At 39.2% G+C, this 12846-nt stretch overlaps 1 protein-coding gene, 1 long non-coding RNA gene and 1 pseudogene across 5 annotated transcripts in view; 2 read left to right on the forward strand and 1 right to left on the reverse strand.

The window, feature by feature from the left end:
• Window positions 1-12846, forward strand: part of Neto (Neuropilin and tolloid-like) — a 341810-nt gene that overhangs the window by 34034 nt on the left and 294930 nt on the right. The window lies entirely within an intron of this gene.
• Window positions 38-306, forward strand: LOC141441774 (uncharacterized). The gene is made up of 2 exons (XR_012452849.1): window positions 38-125; window positions 189-306. It is a non-coding gene; the product is annotated as an uncharacterized lncRNA (long non-coding RNA).
• The window catches only part of LOC141441970 (uncharacterized), a 25638-nt pseudogene continuing 24516 nt past the window's right edge, over window positions 11725-12846 (reverse strand).

The raw sequence follows: 12846 nt of genomic DNA on the forward strand, positions 1-12846 counted from the left end.
AGTTGAATCATTATTTGTAAAATATACCTAAAAGAAAGAAAGAAAGAAAGAAAATAATTTATTTATAACAGCAATGACACATAATAAGTAAAAATAACAATAGGAAATGTTGCCGCTATAAAAAGGTCCCGGCTCAGCATATCGCTGGTTGAAAACCAGCACTGGTCTTCCGCCGGGCCACAGGAGAGTGCAATTACGGAAAGTCACACAAAACAAATCAAAGTGAAATCAAATACAAAAATAGCTACGAGACTAAAATATAAGTTGGCTGTATAGCCCACATTATCATGGCAACAGTACATGTAATGAAAAAGATAAGAATAATTTGACATTGACATATGACAATTACAATTATGGCATCAGCAGACAACGCGAAATAAAACCAGAACAATGTTGATCGCCATTAAGGGGAACAATAATAATAACAATGTTGATAGAAATCAACAAAAAATGATATGTATGTAAGCCTCAAATCCAATCCAAGAAAGCAATTTTGAAAATATTTACAGACGGGCGCACAAAGGACTTTATTGCGTCTGCATATGCACGATCTCCTTTGGCAGTCTGTAGCACACCCACATCACATTTTGTAATATTAAAAAAAATAAAAAAATACTAAATGTACAGTCGCCATCAGATACTTCGTAGCGGCCAAGGTGGTCAAAAATATCGGCACATGCACTCTATTTTTAAGGTAACAGAGTTCATGTTTCGATATTTTTGATCACCTTGGCCGTTCCGAAATATCTGATGGCGACTGTACCTAAATGTTTTCAAAATTACTTTCTTGGGGTTGGATAGTCGGAATTATTGTGCAGCGTAAGTAGGAACCACACTCAATGGACTGATAACCTGGTGTTACTTTTTCAGCCCCATTGAATGCAGTTATCGTAAGTATTTAAATACATTCCATATTTTTCACACAAATATTTGCCCTGCGTCACAGCCTGCGTGGGATTCGAACCCCATATTTATAATTATAATTATAATTTATAATCTATGCAGCTAGGTTCAGCTGCATAAATTATAAATATGGAATTAGTCCCACCGTCAGCAGAGAACAGTGTTTCTGTATACAATTTTATCTCATTTTTCGCCGAGTTCATGCTAAATAACATTATCCTTTCTACTCGCTGGCGGTGGGACTAAAGCCTATATAGTAACTATATTTTGAAGCTTTAATGCTTTTTAAGCTTTATAATGGACGTCCATTAACGAAATGGACGGATAATCTGGTTAAAGTCGCGGGTTTACGGTGGATGCAATCCGCTTCCAACCGAAGCTACCATCAATCGGGAGGCCTATGTGGACAGTGGACGTCCTACGGCTAGACGATGATGATGATGAAGTTTTATATAAAGTTAAACATAATACACTCAATTCGTATGCGATCCACCATCCTTGCCATTCACGGTCTCATACTCGCTATAGAAATAAATTAGTTTAGGCAAACCAAATAGATTTTTTGTCCGTATGTTCATTGACATAACCCGTTCCGGGTTCACGGGTTCTGACCCTTGGGGAAAAGGGGAAAAAGGTCCGATTCACCCCGGAAAAGATCTCCGCTCTTGATTTATTTAGTCAAGAAAGTATTAAGTTAGCCTATATTTTATGGGAAGGTAATGTGGGGGATATACGGTGCTTTTTGACGGGGTCGCTAAAAGGGGTAAAAAATCGGACAAGTGCGAGTCGGTGTCGTGCACCGAGGATTCCGTATAAAGTATCTTTAATATTATAAGTATAATTAACTAACTAGATAACTTTAGAATCAGCTTGCAGCATCAGTAACAGTCCGATACAACTTGGAGATCTTCTAACGAGCCTACTCATTCGTGATTCAACTTATGTTACGGGTGTCCATGGGCGGCGGTCATTGCTTTCCATCAGGTGACCCGCCTGCTCCTGCTGATTTTAGTAACCTGTTAGTTTGTGTAATACATATTTTCTCTCTTATATAAGAATAAGAATAAGAATATTTTTTATTTGGCAATAAAGTTACACAGTGCACAAAAAATTACAGAAATACACATTTGAATAAAATAAAAATAACATCATCTGACTTTTCTACGGCCTTCGCACTAGACTCTGGGTCTGTATCGCGAGTGCCAAATGAAGTCTTAAAAATACAAAATCTCTAAAAGTAATAAAAGTAAATAGTTTTGAACTTACTTGAAGTGTGTGTATGATTCTGATTGTGTGTATATTACGGTGGAGCGAATTTTTTATATAAAATATATTCAGTGAAGGAAGACACAGCATGGTATTGTTTTAGTTGGTTTACGAACATAGAGAGTCAAAATATAAATTAAGATTATTCAGACGTAATTCCGTCCTCACCCGGTGTCTTGTTGTTCTTGAGCTGTTTCAGGGCCATTCTTATATCGTACAGGTTGATGTCCGGGATATCCTCGGTATAGTGTCGGGTCAGTTTGGCTCTTGTATCTTGAGTCGCCACACTGGAAACAGGCTTAGTGACCGACTCGTAGAGCCGTCCATGGAACTCCTCGATTTCTACTTCCGCTTTAGTCGATGCTACACTGCCATCATCCCTCTTCAGCTTTGTCATTTGGCTTTGCCCAATGGACATATCTCTTGCAAACATTTTGGATCCTTTATTCCGCTCTATCGTATCTTTAACACGAGCGGTATTAAAGGTACGAATATCGTGTCGCAGGGATTTCGAAATTCGTCTATTAAGCTGTCTATGTGACTCAGCATCATCGGGAGACTGCAGGCGAAGCAGTTTGGTAATAATAAAAAATACTTAACTGAATCAGGCGTTACTTTGCGGAGGTCCATATCAATGAACTAAAATAATTTCCTTGCTTGGTGGTTGTGGTTCGTTAGTCTAACAACTGGTAGCATGGTGTACGGTTGTGTCACTCTGAAGATGAGCTCTGGTTGAGTTCGAATCGCGTCAGTGTAGTGTGGTGGTGGTGATAGATGGGTTTGTGTGATTTGTGTGTGTTCTTACAGTGTGGAGGTGGAGGAACTGCATGAACACGCATATTTTGCATAAGCTTAGCTATCGTAAGGTCGCGGGTGAGCAAGGAAATTATTTTAGTTCAATAAAAAATACATTAAAAACTGAAAACGATGCCACCTATTGAGGTTAAAAAAAGCCATATCTGTTCGCTGTTTGATGTGTGATGCCTAACTCGACAAATTAACAGTTACGATCGCGAGTCTCGTATTCAAAGATGTCAAGTTTGCCAGACTAAAGTGTTTAGTTATTTAACGTAAGTACGACATGTTTTCCCTAGGGGTTTTGAGGTAGTGCAAGGTACTATTAGCATAAGAGCTTGTCAAGTTAATGGGGTGTTGACTTTCGTGTCTCGTCGACGACACGTAAGCTGTATACATTTGTATCATGTTTGTAGTCTATGAAATTTTAATGTAAATATTTATATTAATACGGAATATTTGGGCAGAATGTTTGCATTAAACTACCGTTTAACACAAGCATAATAAGAAAAATGTATTTTTTTCAATTTGTTAACACAATTATATATTAAGATTGGTTTTTTTGGAATCTTTTTGTATTTTTTATTTCAATTCCAAATTTTTACTTTTACGGTCATCCCGTAAAACCGAAATTGAAAATACAAACTGAAACATAGATGCACAGAAAAAACAGAAAAATAAGACCATCACTGGGAATCGAACCCAGGTCCTCGGTATTCCGTACCGCGTGCTATACCGCTACACCACTGATGGTCAACGGTACCGCACCGCAGCGCGCGCGCAGCGGTACCGTTGACCATCCGACCGTTGACTTCGTTGCCTTGTTGAATGATGTCCATATGCGTGAGGATGAACTGATGGTTAGCTTTGACGTTACTTCTCTTTTCACCAATGTGCCGGTAGACGAGACTTTAAAGATTATATCTGACCTAAGCTATTATGTGTCACTGATTTACCTACCGCGTATATGGAGGGAATTGAGTTGTGTTTGAAGAGCGGCTATTTGGTTTGGCGCGGTGATTACTTTTTGCAAGTTGATGGAGTGGCCATGGGTTCACCGATTGCTCCGGTCACCGCCAATATTTTTATGGAGTGGTTGGAGGGAAGAGCTTTAAACAACGCTCCCGTTGTTCCCAGATATTGGTGGCGGTACGTGGATGACGTTTTTGCGATTGTGTCCAGGGATAGTTTGTCGCAGTTTTCGGACTACCTTAACACTTTGCACGATAAGGTTAAGTTCACGGTGGAGATTGAGAATGATGGGCAGTTGCCGTTTTTAGATGTTTGGTTATGCGGGGACCCTGTGGTAAATTGGAACTACAGTTTATCGTAAGCCAACTCATACGGATCGATACTTGAGGGCAGATTCACACCACCATCCTTGTCATTTGTCTTCTTTGCCTAGAACGTTGATAAATCGAGCCTTGAATATTTGTGATCCAAAATTTGTGGAGCGTGAACTGAGTCACGTGAGACGGGTTTTGGAAAGCAATGGGTACAACTGGAGGCAGTGCAACCGTGTGGTGAACGTGTCGACTCGTCAAAGACCGGTGGGAGCTGAGAGGGTTCCGGTATATTTACCGTTTATAAAAGGGGTGACGGATAAAATCGGACACTTGTTACGCCGAAGATATAGCATCAAGTCGATTTTCCGTCCTCATATGCAGCTCAGACAGTTGGTACGTTCGCCGAAGGATAAGGAGCCCCTGAGTGGCCCGGGTATATATGATTCCCTGTGCCTGTGGCAAGAGCTATATTGGAGAGACTGGACGAAACGTTTCCACAAGGGTATCGGAGCACATACGTAGTATGAGGAAACAGGACGACAAGGGGTCTGCTGTGGCCGAGCACTCAATGAACTCGGATTCGACGCACTATATCAGATTTGATAAGGTATCTGTACTTGCGAGAGAGAAATTTTTCATTCCGCGGAAAGTGCGTGAAGCCATCGAGATTAGTCGTCGGCCGAATTTCAACCGGGATTGTGGTTGGACGGTATCTCCGAGTTGGAAAACGGTGTTAAATACTCGTGCTGCGTCATCGGTGTGTGTGAACGTACCTTTACAGAGCGATATTGTTAGTGTTGTGTGCTACCCTACATTTGACAGTTGTAATGATGATGAAAACGCGGGTAGTTGTGTGCCGGTGTCAGTTTCGTCGGGTAGTCGCGCGAGCAGAGCGGCGGCGCGCAGTGCGCGTGTTGCAGCAGCCGCTGAGTCGCGTTGCTCCGAAGACGAAGGGCTACGGATTAGCCCGAAACATGTCGAGCTAAACTCGATTTAAGACGTGAGTTATCCGGGTCATTATATTTAATACAAACTACCATACTTTTACCCCCACCAAATCCCTATATTTACTCATCATCCCAGCTTATATACGTCCCACTGCTGGGCACAGGCCTCCTCCCAGAACAAGAGGGCTTGGGCCATAGTTCCCACGCGGGCCCAGTGCAGATTGGGAACTTCGCAAGCACCATTGAATCGCTTCGCAGGTTTGTGCAGGTTTCCTCACGATGTTTTCCTTCACCGCAAAGCTCGTGGTAAATTTCAAATGTAATTCCGCACATGAATTTCGAAAAACTCAGAGGTGCGAGCCGGGGTTCGAACCCACGACCCTCGGCTTGAAAGGCGATAGGTCAAACCACTAGGCCACCACGGCACACAAGTATAATAATAAGATTTTTTTTTTTCAATTTGTTAACATAATTATAGATATTTTTAATATCTGAAAAACCGAATTGAGTAAAAAAAAAACTTGAAGATATGGACGTTTAAATTGTCACATGCCACGACGAACATAGAGGGTCCGCAGTAAATTTTATTTCTCTAGAAAGAAATGGAATGCAAACTTTATTCCCATTTACTTGTGCACTCAAGTGTAATTACCGTGTCACTAGTGGGAAAAAAGTGGCACGGTAATCAGACTGCTGCATAGATTGAAATTTGAAAACCTTGAATAATATTATATATAAGAAAGAAAGAAAGAAAATGCATTTTTTTTATATCTCATTGAGAACCTCCTCCGTTTTTGAAGTCGGTTGAAAAGTAGCCTATATGTTATTCTTAAGAGCGACACATAAATTTGCCTATTGCCATTAGTAACTTAAACACAAACTACCACACTTTTACCCCCACCAAAACCCTATATTTACTACCATTTCATTAACAATTCAACTCCTAAGTATGAACCCTTTAGCAAAACAAGGACATTGCTGTTGATATATTATTTCGCAGAATTAAAACGTTCCTTCGTAGCCATTTTTCTTAGGGACTATTACTCACCGACCATTATTCACCGTGCTAAGAGCCGACGCGTCGACTTTTTTCGAATTATTCACACGTTTTTATAACGCCATGTGCGCTTAAATGTATGTTTAATGTTGTTAATGGTTTAGGGCGATGTTATATCTAAACATCGTGGTATGGCGTGTAAATAGCAATTATTGGGTTGCGGAAGACCAGGAGCTGGTGCCAAAAGGGACTTTTTTAATAATGCAGAAGCATTTAGCTGATTGATGATTAAAGCGGGGGTCTTGCGTGATAGTTGTGGTATATAAATTTGTTATATGCTTTTGCGGTGGGCAATAACAGTTAGCCAAGAATGCTATGGTTATGACACTGACACTGAGTTTTTTCAGAGAGCACCCTGTATTACATACGAAGGTTTAATGCGCAAACACATCTGATAGGTACTGTGACCCCGTGTCTCTCTCATGCTTTACGTACCACTACTCCCACGGCTGGTCTCAAGCCTCTTCATAAAATGCTTAAAGATGTGGGAAGTTTGGTAGCAACACAAAATTATTGTAATTCTTTGACAATGGACCTCTGTAAAGTAACGACAGAATAAAAAAGGTTGAAGATAACCTAACCTAGCCTAACCAACTTAAAAAAGTTGAAAAACTCCCGACATTATCATTTCAAAGTACAATATCTCAAACATTTTTGAACCGATTTTAATAATACATAGCTAACAACCACCACAAGGAAACTCGCTTTCACATTGTAAAAACCGCATCGAAATCGATTCACCCATTTGAGGGCTACGATGTCATAGACAGGCAGACCAACATTGGCGTCAAACTTATAACACCCCACTTTTTGCGTCGGGGGTTAAAAATAGGACACTCAGCAGCTCAAAAAGAAACATAATAGGAACCCTTAAGGTGATCTATGCACATCTCACTGTCACACAGCAAGTAAAGCTGCAAAGCTGATTTAAGCTTACACTTCAGCCGCAAAAGCTATGCACAAAGCCAGAGCTCTGTTTATCCTCCAGCAATATTCAATCCCGGAAACGTAACTCCATTAGCTCCGTAATCTTAGATAAAACATAACTAAGACAGTAGTGAATCCACTAACTGTTTAGTTGCTCGTTCGAAAACTGACTTAGTAGCAGTTAGAACGTTTAGTCGAGCCAAACTTGACAGCTAGTTACCCTGGCTTTACTTTGTGCATCTCAAGTGAGAAATAACATTCCCGTGGAAATATTAGCTTTTACCATACTGCTCGTAACTTATAACTTTCGCATTTATGATTCCTCTGTCAGTTTCAGTTTGGGCAAAAATGCTTTTTTATGTTTGTCCAGCTATCTGTTCTGTAAAGGAAGCATTTCTTTTTTTCATAAAACTGACTGTAAATTAACCCTTAAAACTGATTCTCGAGAAATGTTGTATGATTTCAATAATTATGTATTTTTTGTTGATTACATTTTTCGGAAATATTTTTAAATAATGGAACCATGGGGATTAGAAGCAAACAAAATTAGTATGGACCAAGTTTTTGCACCAGTACTTTGTTTTTTAAAATCCTTTTATCCTTTTATCTTCATTTCTTCTGTGGATGTCGTTAGAGGCGACTGAGCATATAGGTTAAGGTGTACCGTAGGCGACAGGCTAGCGACTTGTCACTATTGTACCTTTGTTGTCAAACTTAAAACCTAAAATTGCTAAAAGTGGCTCCGAAGCGGTAAAGTTTTAGGAATACAGGCGTGATGTTAGTGTGTGTGTCTTCTATCACTATTCCCCACCCCACCCATTCTAAAACTTAGGAATGCACCATTCTCCAAGTACATGTTTTCGCGAGACTGCATTACTTAGATGATTTAATACTGGCCGATTTACTGTCAGATTCATTTTCTTCTAAAAAGGGCACTGACAAAGTATAAAATACGAGTGTAGGGCTTACTGACTAAGCAAAGCTTATGAATATTTTTTTATCTACACCCATATAGTAAATCCTCAATTATGCGTTCAAAAACCATAGGTAATGACCAGCATTACGACATTGGATTCTATTATGAACACGGCTGTATCTTAATGAGATTTCATACATCATTACAGCACGGGGGGGGGGCGACCACGTGCAGCAGCAGGTCGTCGCGCGCGCAGCTCGTGGGGCAGACATACCTACCTAGTTAGAGTTAATGCAGGTCATTCTCAATGGTTCTTGAACTCATGATAGAGGATTTAATATATGGATATAGATAAAATATTGTATGCAACTGTACGTAATTAGGCCTTTAAACACTCACGTGACCCTATTATGAAACGAGGCACGCCTCGTTTCATAAGCCCACACTCGTGTTTTAAGGACCCCTATTACGATACAGTTGCATAAAATACTAGTAAATAATTGAGTTACTTGAAAGTGAAATAAAAACTTGAAATAAAAAAAAAAGCTTTTGGGATGTGTTTTGAGGTTTTCACTTACGTAATGAACATCTTGTATATTTGAATTTGAACTTGAATTTTGAAAACCCTGGGATGACGGTAAAAGTAACTTTGGAGTTGAAATAAAAAATACGAAAAGACTCCAAATAACCAACCATAAAACCCTGGAATTTCATTTCAACTGCCAAATCTATAATGATTTAAGCAAGCGAAACCGCTGGTAAAGACTAATCTGATTACGTAGATCTTTACCAAGAGAGTGTATGTGTGTAAGTGTTTTCAATATTCTATTCCTACTTGAGATGTCACGTATTTATGTTATTTTCTACCTATGTTTATAAGAAAACAGTGGAAACAGAAAAAAAGATCTGGGTTGGTTTTAGTTCCACCCATCTGTTACAGACAAACTCATTCCTCTTAATTTAGGTCTTAGCTATATATTTTCTAGTCTGACATTTTCTCGTTTCTAACTCACTGCGTCTTTGTTATACTAAGTTAGTTAGAAAGAGAAGCAAATAACGACAAATTGGTTAGTGGTTCTTCTAGTAGCATTTCGTGAACTTGGTACAAATTAACTTTTTTCATTAATGTACGTAATCAATATAATTACATTTTGCGGAAATCAAGGAATACACGGTGTATTTGTTTGGGTCAAATCTTGGTAGCTAAATTTGACACACTCCCAGTGGTCCGATCGACTTGAAATTTGGCATAACTATGTAAATTTGGTGAAAATACAATAATCTGGTAGTGACATCTTGGTGGTCCTGCCAGGATTGTCTCCGCACGAGGGACCTCCTCAATGGTTAATAGTACCGACATGAAAGGTACGGATATGTAGTTTAGATGACAATGCAAATACAGTCAACAAAAAGTACAGTCAGCAAAAAAGCTTCTATTAAAAATGAATTATTTAACAAAAACTTATTTACCCAGTAGAAATAATGTTTAGTCTCATGTGCATATACAAGGTGTTAATTAAATAACTGAAAACCAGAAAGTAGTTTGCTCAGAATCGAGAGTAGAATCCATTACACATGTTTTAAATCAGGTTGTGTTTTTGTTTTTAAATCATATAGTGCCCACTCTAAAAGTTACGGCTGCAACATGCGCCAATTAAATATTTTAGCGAGGTTGCATACTATTTCGATAATTGAATACTGGCCGGTTTGCTGTCACTGTGTGGTTTCCTTCTAAAAACGTCATAACGCAACTGACAAATACAAATCGTCCCATGCGACGAAAAAGGTTGTATGATAATAAATGACTAAATTGATTTTATTGTTTTGTTTTATTAAGCTATTCTCCAGCTTCATTTCTGTATATAAATTATTTCTCAAATCCAAGTACTTTTTGAGATTTCAACCCCTAAAAAAGTTCCCATGTGATATGAGCTCGACGTAGAAAGTTATACATCTCGATAGAACTTTACACGCCGGTCGCCTCGCCCTGCGGAGTGGCGCGTGCGGGGTTCTATCGTCAGTCGTCACCGGTCTTCGCGGGAGATGACACGCTTTATTACTTTATGTTATTTTGGCACGTTTCTTTGGTGTGGGTTTTTATAATTTTATGTTAATTTTGTGGGGCATGAATTTAACTCCTAATAAAACGAATCGTCGCTCGAGACGACTTATAAACTTGGCACTAGACCAACAAATCAACGAAGTACAAGTGAAATTAATGATTTAATTACAAATGGTCCAACAGAGGATAGTCATCATGGTTCAGAAAGACGTAATTAGCTATTTCTTCTATTTAAAAAATAATAGTGAGTGTGTTTTTATGTTTTTACGGTTTAAGTGCTTCTGCCATTAGATTCCGGAGTAAAAGGTAGCATATTACCTCTTAGAACTTTATTTATAGTAAATCAATATAAACGGGAAAAAATATTCGTAACGTATTATGATCTTAGCAATAAAAGTTTTATATAGATTTCACGATCAGAAAAAGTTTTAATAAGCACGATGTATATAGTTATGTACCATTAATCGATGGAAACTAGATAAAATTTCAGAGTTGTAAGAGCACTTGTAACCATTTACGCCGGAACAGACACGCGTTGTCGAGTTCACTTGTGCATATGTCACCTTCTTCTACGGAACTCATTTAGTTAACACCGTTTACGTCTCAAATTTTATTTTCTATTTATTTTATGGAATAAAACATACATACATACACTACTACATGACGCTTTATTCCCTGTATGGTAGGCAGAGACAATAAAGCGCCATATGCTTCTATTCTGACATAGTTCTCTCGCTTCATCCACATTCATCACTCCTCATACATGCTCGACGCTTTCGGGTACTTCTAACCTATATAGCCTTTCAATATGCCGCGATCTGGTCGGTGTACGTTTACGAGGATAATATAATAAACTAATGCCCCAGTCATATCTTCTGCAAATGTAGAAACATCACACAGTACGGAATCATGTTTGTATGTATGTATGTAAACTCTTTATTGCACATAAAAATAAAAATACAAATACACAGAGAGGAGAAAAAAGGCGAGCTATTGATCTAGAGCGTGATGCGATGTAAAATAAGTATAGAGGTAAAGAAAGTAGTGTCGCCGTTCAACCCGTCACTTTCTGTAGGCACATCGCCAATATTGGAACCATCGCCTACAAAGGAACTGACGCCTATAAATGAAATTTCTGATACCGAAACGGTATCAGAAACTCTAACAGCTAACTCTAATTATGTCGCAAGTATCGTCTCGAACGCAGGCTCGATGACTTCCAGCCACCTGAACAAGCCGGGTTCCAAAAAGGCTTATAGTACCGTAGACCGCATACATACGCTGCGGCAAGTCATACAGAATACGAAGAGTATAACTTGCCACTATGTCTAGCGTTGTGGATTACGAGAAAGCCTTTAATTCGGTCGAAACGTGAGCGGTGTGCTGAGTTTCTCCAGCGATACCGTTGACTATTGGTAATCGAAGTGTTAAAGTGTTTGTATAAAACGCCACTATGTCGTCCGAGTACACGAACAGAATTCGAATGCGATTTCTTTGAAAACAGGCGTAAGATACGTTAGATGTCATATCTCTGAAACTGTTTACTGCCGCTTTCGAAGACGCCTTCAAGCTTCTGGAATGGAAAAGACTAGGCATTTCATCGGCGAATACATCACTCACCTTCGGTTTGCCGACGATATCGTGGTTATGGCAAAGTCGATGGAAGAACTCAGTACGCTCTCGAAAACCTCAATCGAGTGTCAAGAGAACAGGTGTCTACTCCTATTTTGGTTGAGAATTCGGTTCTTGAAGTTGTTGACGCATATGTATACATAGGAAAAACCGTCAAATTAGGTAACTTCAACTTCGAGAAGATTGACCAATCGTCGAATCCAACACAGATGGGCACCGTTTGGAAAAACTCAGCAATGTCTTTTCGTTCAAAATTCCTCAGTGCCTTAAGACGAAAGTCTTTTTAAACCAATGTATGTTTGCCAGTGATGACAATACATATGGATCGGAGACGTGTGCTTCACTATAGCCCTTATAAATAGCTCAGAGTGCTCAGCGAGCTATGGAGAGAGCTTGGGGTTTCTCTACGAGATCGAATTAGAAATGAGGAGATATGTAGAAGAACAAGGGTCACCATTATCGACATGGCCAAACAAATTAGCTCGTTGAAGTCGTGGCAATAGGCAGGCCATATAGGATGGAGAACGTATGGCTGTTGGGGCCGAAAAGTTCCAACGAGATGGAAGGATGACCTAGTTAAGCGGCGGTTTCGGTGGATGCAACTAGAGGGCTATGGGGGAGGCTATATCCAAGAGTGGACATCCTGCGGATGTGATGATCACGATGATGATGAAATACATTGCTTTTAAAACTTTTTATATAATTTTCATGTGCGATCATAACAAACAAGCACAGGAACAAGTTCATATTGTGAGTACCTAATGGGCAATGTCGTTTGTAATAAACATTAATTATTATTTATTTCGTCATTGCGAATAATCACGTACAGTCGAGTTCATAAACATGTGAGCAAAAATTTGATAAAAAATATCTGAACATGACTCTATTGCTAACGGGTAGAAGATAGATAGATAGATAGTACATGTTGTTGAAAAAAATATCAAAATATCGAGGATAAAGTTTCATATGCCTATAGACCTCGGTTCACAAAGGTCAAACTCCGACAAAGATAGCTCTATATTCTCTTAACACCGAATTTTTGGCTGTGCGTTCCA

Source organism: Choristoneura fumiferana, chromosome 24 (genome assembly GCF_025370935.1).
Source record: "Choristoneura fumiferana chromosome 24, NRCan_CFum_1, whole genome shotgun sequence".
Lineage (NCBI taxonomy): Eukaryota > Metazoa > Arthropoda > Insecta > Lepidoptera > Tortricidae > Choristoneura > Choristoneura fumiferana.